Here is a 7,359-nt window from a genome sequence, read left to right on the forward strand (position 1 = left end):
TGACTTGATGTGTGGGCTAAAAAGAAGTGGTGTTTAGGGGAAGAGCAGCTCTCCAGGCTTAACTTCTTCTGTACTCCCTCCCCCAGGGTGGCTCAGCCTGCACTCTCCATCCTCCCTCTAATGGTCCTCCCTTGTTTCCTTTTTATCCAAAAGAGGGATGGATAACAAGCCTTAACTCCTTCCCAACTGAATCAGTGCCTGGGGATGATGGTCCCTACTGGCAAATCTTGTCACCTGTTATGGGTTGGTTATGAAGGACCTCCTCCTAGGTTTCTAAGCTCTGCCTTCCCCATGTGTTTCCTACCAAGGTCTGAATGTGTGGATGATGATCATGATGATAATTAGAATAATTTGTTTTTTCTGATAACAAGCTGTCAGCATATATGGCAATGAAACATTAGGCGGAAGCCAAGAAATATTTCTACATGGGGTGTTAATTTGGTGTGAAAAGAGAGGATGTGCAGGCTTATAGAATCATAGAATCATCTAGGTTGGAAAAGACCTTTAAGACCATCAAGTCCAACCATAAACCTAATACTGCCAAGTCCACCACTAAACCATGTCCCTAAGTGCCACATCTACATGTCTTTTCAATACCGCCAGGTATGGAGACTCAACCACTTCCCTGGGCAGCCTGTTCCGATGCTTGACTACCCTTTCTGTGAAGAAATTTTTCCTAATTTTCAATCTAAACCTCCCCTGGCACAACTTGTGGCTGTTTCCTCTTGTCCTGTCACTTGTTACTTGGGAAAAGAGGCCGACATCCACCTCGCTACAACCTCCTTTCAGGTAGCTGTCGAGAGCGATAAGGTTATGGTGGTGGTTGGGCTTCCGTCATTGCAAAGGAATACACTACCTTACAGAAGGATGTCCTTTGACTCTGCTGAACCCAACAAGACTCTCTTCTGCATTCACTTGCTGCCTTTTGGAACATGCCTATGATCTCCAAATACATCAGCCATGCCTTTCTGTTCTCCACGGGGGAACAAAATAATGAGATTGTCCTGTGAGCCGGGCTTCTTTTGGGAGGAAGAATTTCAGTTCCTTTCCACACGCGCTATCTCTGCTAGCTGTGCTAGACAGCAAACCCCCAGCCATCACTTACAGCAGAGGGTGATAATGGAAAAAGAGATGGAGAGAAATGTACAGCATGGAGGCAATCAGAAGCAGCAGTGACCAGTTTATGTATATATGTATTTATTTAATCCTGGTCAGGAGTCTCCAACTCATCAGGCTGTCCCCATTCAGCCACGGCACTCACAGGGAACACTTGACTTCGGGCACATATGAAAGATCTGCTGACTCCAGCCAGGCTTAACCTTGTGCTTAATGGTAAATGTCTGCTAAAAGCATTATTTGGGAATGGAGGGGACTACAGAACATGTCTAACTGCTTTGCAGGACCCTCAGATCAGGCCCGGAGAGGGGGACTGAATTATTCCTAGCCAGAAATGCATAGTTGGTCTGAACGTCCTTGGCGAGGGTATGTCCATGATCTACCTCCTTCCCTCAACCTCCCAGCAGCAACCAGGTCATCCGTGACCATTTCTTGTTCTGTCGAGGATTGCACTAATTACTGCCATCTCAGGGGGGGTGTTTTCTTGCAAAGTGGACACTGTCATTAGGTATTCAATTGGTACCATGGGAATTTAGGGGCATCTCACCTACTCTGAGTTAATCAAGGATGGACCAAAGCAGCACGCTAGCCAGGAAAAGCTGCTATTTTGAGGGCTGAACACTGCTTAGATCCTTTAGTTGCTTTTTGAATATGTGATACATTTGGAAAAAACATATCTGAAAAGCCCCCAAACAAGCAAACCCCGAAACAATCCAACCGTCTAAAGTCTGGATTAACTAGCACAGGTGGCAAGATATTGTTCTCTCCTCGTGTGTGGTCCCTGATACAGACGCCTTGTTTTCACAACACTGATAATGAAAGCATTTTTATTTTTGGATGCTCTTTAGGGTACAATGTAATACATCAAAATAAATCATTGCGTCGTACGCCTGTTACGAAAGAAAGCTGATGCACCAAATGTCAAGGTTGCTTGCTTTGATTAATCAATGAATATTGCCAGTTTTGCTAACAGTGTTGAGGAAAGAAATGGTAGCGAAAGGGGAAATGTTGACTTGATACAAAGATATGAATATATAGATAAAGATTCAATAAGTTTGTATAGATTTAGAGACGATACTGTTTCAAGTAAGGCAAAATCTCCCTTGGATCTGTGCTTTAGTAGAGAAACTGTATACCATTTCCCCCCCCAGTTTTCACTTATTAAATGAATTCAATAATCATCATATTTGAAAAGGCATTCATTTCAACTGCTGTGGAGAAAACTTGTGATCAAATCAAGAGCATTAGCTTCAAGGCCACCCTTCTTCCTATGAGACAGGAAGTATCTGTGTGATAAATTAACTATGGGTGAATGCTAAGTCTTTAATGAGAAAAACCATGCTCTGTTGAATTCAGCCTTTCATGTGAAAGCTGTTTGGAACCTTACTGAAAAGAATGTGTTAATCAAGAGAAAAGCATAATTACTGTCTTGTCAACAGACACAAATGGGAAAGCCTGGTGAAAATGAGGTGGAAATTAACTCCAAAAAACACAAAAAAAAGAGTTTATAAGGTTTTCGGAGAGCTTGCTTTACACTGCAGAGTGATTTATGACAATTGGAATCTCACTATTTCTGCAATTAATATTACTGGATGCTTCCTATTCAGAGGAATGTTAATCATAATAATGCAAATGGAAGTATTATTGCAGCTATGCCTCAGAGTTCATATTTCATATTGAGCCAAAGGTTCAATATTCAGCATCCTTCTCAATGGAGCATTTGCATTGTATGGATAGATGAATGTGCACCAAAGGTAAAATAACTGAATTAATATAAACCAGAATAATATGTCTGGCACATAGCTTCCCATTTTCCCATTTTTGCTGTAAGGTCCTGATTGTTCAGGCTTTTTAAAGCAATAATAAATTATTGCAATGCACTGCTAATTACACCTCACTGAAGTTGTGTATGGTATAAATTTCACTTGCAATGGATTTAGATTAAGTTTCTTATGCTTATTTTTAGCAAGTCAAAGGCAATTCATTTCCAACTAGGCCATGTTTAAAAGTTTAGAGTGAAAAAACTGTGTAATTGTTTCCTGATATGAAGAGAATATTGGTGACAAACATTTTGTCCTACATGTCTTTTTGCACTAAATACATTAATGAGAAAGGCAGAAGCAAGAACACATATTAATTTTGACATGTGTTTAAAAAATATAATGAGTATTTATAAATTTTGCTCCTGCAAATATTTTCTAAATTGTCTTCTTTATGTTTTTACCTCCCTCTGCGCTCCCTTAGATAATTTCTTAGCTCATGATAAGTTTCTTTATGACTGCTGATGCTCCTGGAAATATGTAGTCCTTTTCCTTTTTCCTTCTTTCTCTTTCCTTCTTTTTGTTGTTTTTTTTTTTTTTTCCGTGAGTTTTGGTTCGTGAGGGAAGTAGGAGGGAAGAGGGGATAATTGTAATTTTTTTTTTTAATCCTGCTGGCTTTTATTAAAAAAAAGCATAAACTTGAAGTTTCTGATAATAGTCCAGAGCTGATTCAGAAACATCAATTAATATTTCAGAAAATAAATAACCCGTGTAAAGTATGTCCATACCACAAATGCCTTTCCTAATCTTTTTCTCTGTAGCAGAAAGGTGCTTTTTATTTTCATTCAAAATGAATGTAACTACCACATTAAAACTGTTTATCAGGAGGTGACAGTGGAGGACGTTGTGCATGTGGACAGGCTGAGACCCTACTTTCTGGGGAAGAAAAGAGTGCAGTCATAGAGCAGTGATCAGAGCTTACATGTCCATGATATGACATTATTATCCTCTTGATAGGAAAGGAGACAAGTCTTTAGGTGGGGAACACATTTTAAACTTTGCAGATCTGCATTCCAATCCAGTACAAACTTCTTGTATAACGTCAAGCAAAGCACTTTGGTCCAGGTCTTCAGAAATATCTCAACACCCAGCTGAGTGAGAAGGAGGTGCCCAAATAACTTTCAGGACCAGATCCAACAGATACTGCTATATGTCTTATTTTATATCTTGTGGTCTGGATTAAGCAGTTGTGTGCTCTGGGTACCTGATGCTCACTTTTTATGGCATTGCTTTACGTCTAGTTGGGCTTGGTCTTTCAAAATGGCATTCACGTCACGATATAGATACGTACATACTGACATATAAACACAGATGTATTTATTTATTTATTTTTAAAGTAGAGATTAAATAACTTTGATGGTGCAGTTGATGGGTCATCCCAGAGATAAACAGGCAGGCATGGCACAGTAACTTCCAGAAGAGAGGTGTAAATGCAAAAGTAACCTCTCAATTTGTAACCACGACTGCTAAAGGAGCAGAGTTGACTACCTTCTTACTCTCTCTGTGCTGGATCTTATTCACAAAAGTAGGAATAATAGCACTTCCCTACCTTGACAAGTACTTTAAAAATACATATATTAAAAATTAGGAGAAGTATAGATATTATGGCTGTGGGGGACCGTAAGTGTAACAGAGTCCTGAGAAAGAAGAATGAACAATTTATTCTCACCTCCTCCTCATTTCCAGATCTCCCAGAAAAGCATTCTGGTGAGCAATGGCCTCTTCTGCTTTTGTTTTCCTTCTTGTTGAAGTGAACACCAGCGAGAGAGGAGACTCACAAAATTAATTCAGATTGGCTTGCATAAGGACCCTGTGATGTTGATTAAAAATCATCCACAGGGCCATTAACAAAGTGAGATAATAAATGAAAATGCGTTGAATCACATGAGTTTTCTAGTGGGGGAACATCAGGGAGCAGTCTTGAGTCCAGTCTTCTTTAAACATCTTCATTCATTAGCCAAAAGACAGGAAAAGAGTACATGTTAATTAAAATCACAGATGATCCAAATTGGGAGGCACTGCATAAATCAGTGAAGATAGAGAGATTAGAAACCTTAGGCAGGAAATGACAAAATGAGATGCAGCTTTGAAAAATGCATGTGGAGGAGAAATAATCTGTACGAGGACGCAATCAGCAGAAAGGAGGGCTGTTCAAGAAGCAGAATTAATGGGAGGAAGCCAAAGGATGTGGACCATGGAGCAAAGGGCAATGTAGCAGAACAGCTATTTAAAGGTGACCTTTGCACCTTTTCAGTGGACAGCTTGGATTCAAAATTAATATACAATTGTTAAGATTAAAAGATCAATGTAGTTTTGGACCATATATGCAGAAACAGGTTGCCAAGGAAAGATGTGGAAGCCCACCTCTATAATAGCATGCTACCACATCAGTCAGACCTCTTAATTTTATTTTTTTCCAATTCTGCAAGACCTTGTGCACCAGAGTGTATGTAAAATAGGTGCATATCAAGCAAAAAGGGTAGCCTGGGAAAGTTGCTGGTCCTGGCAAATGTGGCTTTCAATGAAACTACCCACACCCAGTTGCTGTGGTCTCATCTCCACCTCCCCAGTCGCTACTGGACTTTGTCTCTCTGAGACAAGGAAAGCAGCTAAGAGAGGGGGCATGAGTCTAATCAGCTAATGAGAGATGTAAAAGAAGAGGAGCCCCAGTGCTGTGCTACACTTTCTTTGAACCTCCTGCTTGTGGCGTGACAGGTTTGTCACACATGCATCATTACTTTTAAACTGGGGCTCTTCGATACCGCGAGAAACTCGGATAAGACAAAATTTACTGATGTGAGTGGAAACAACAAGACGCATCTGTGTAAGATCTTAGTCGTTTCGCTCTAACAAAGGTATAAGATTTAAGGATAGAGATATTTGGGATAACCGCATAAATAAAAATCTTTCACCTTCTGAGGACTGTAAAATCACACAAGAGGAAAGGAACAACTACCATGTTAATTGGAAACCCTTGAAACTACGATAGAGGAATTGCTAAATTACTCTTTTGGCAAAGGGATGGATGTTTGCACAGTTAGCCAAGGACAGGCACTTAATTCAAAGTGTTGTACAGAAAGCCTTAGTTTGTATTTAACAAATACATTTCTTTCCATGAGATGACTAAGCATACCCTAGTACAGTGCTGACGTGATACTACACTAAGAAACACATATCTATAGATGACTGTCTGATGTGCCCTGTCTAACTGCCAGCAGTGGGTTTTAATTCATTTAGGATAGCAAATAAGTTAAAAATCACTAAACAAAACACTGATTTTTTTTTGTTGTTGTTTCTTTTTACAGGTAGACTGAGAATAATACATGTCCAGGTTAAAACTGTATCCTACAAGAAGTATTTGATGGATTATTCCTAGATATTTCTAAGAAGGCAAATACAAAAAGTGAGTACTAATTCCTGTGCCTGGGATGTTTTAATTTAATTTAATGCTTTGTTGTTTAAAATCAAATTATGATAGTTGCAATGTTTCTTGTGCAGATTTCTCTAACTGGAGTAATGAGGAATTTCACTGATTTCTTTAGAACATGTCTATTATTGATCTGTGTTTATTTTTATTATCCGACAATGATAATTAGCATTACAGTCCCAGTCAAGGACTCATCTTTACTGTGCCAGGCACTCTAGAAACATAGACATTCTCTGCATCAAAAGACTTACATCTAAGTACAAATCAAGAAGCCACAGATAGTGACAGACAGGTGGAGATCCATGGATGTAATAAGAAAGTTTTGGTCAGTATGACAGGCAATGCTAATAGAGCATCTACAGCCTAGCCCTTGTCAGTGCTTTCTAGGCGTTGCTGCAGAGAAAGGAAGAGAATAACAAGGTTATTTTAGAGATATTTATGGGGAGCAGCATGGAAGAAAATACAAAAGCACTCATTTGAAAATCCAGCACATGGACTGTGGAAAATGGTTGTGTGGGCTGATTGGAAGCAGACAGCCTAGTTTTGATATAAATGGGGAAGGGAAACCAATGCTATATCTGGAAAAAATGGCCTTTGCATCCAGGCAATATCATCAGGGCAAATTTAGATCTGTGAAAAATGAGAGAAAGGGATTCTGCAGTAATTAAGATGTTCAATGATAAAGTCTGAGATAAGAGATTTACCTAGATGGGTAGATAGAGAGGAAAGGTATTATCTTAAGTGCTCTATCACCTTCCCAGGGACCGAGGCTGACTGGTCTATAGTTCCCTGAATCCTTCTTTTTGCACTGGCTGAAGATAGGAATGACATTTGCATTCTTCCAGTCCTCAGGAACCTTCTTCAATTGCTACAAGCTTTCAAAGATAATTGAGAGTGGCCTCACAAGAACATCAGCTAGGTCTCTCAGCAATCATGGGTATGTCCTATCAGGTCCCACGGACTCGTTCATATCCAGTTTGTTCTTTAACCTGATCC

The sequence above is a fragment of the Haliaeetus leucocephalus genome, unplaced genomic scaffold (assembly GCF_000737465.1).
Source record: "Haliaeetus leucocephalus isolate CR32 unplaced genomic scaffold, Haliaeetus_leucocephalus-4.0 Scaffold536, whole genome shotgun sequence".
NCBI classification, from domain to species: domain Eukaryota; kingdom Metazoa; phylum Chordata; class Aves; order Accipitriformes; family Accipitridae; genus Haliaeetus; species Haliaeetus leucocephalus.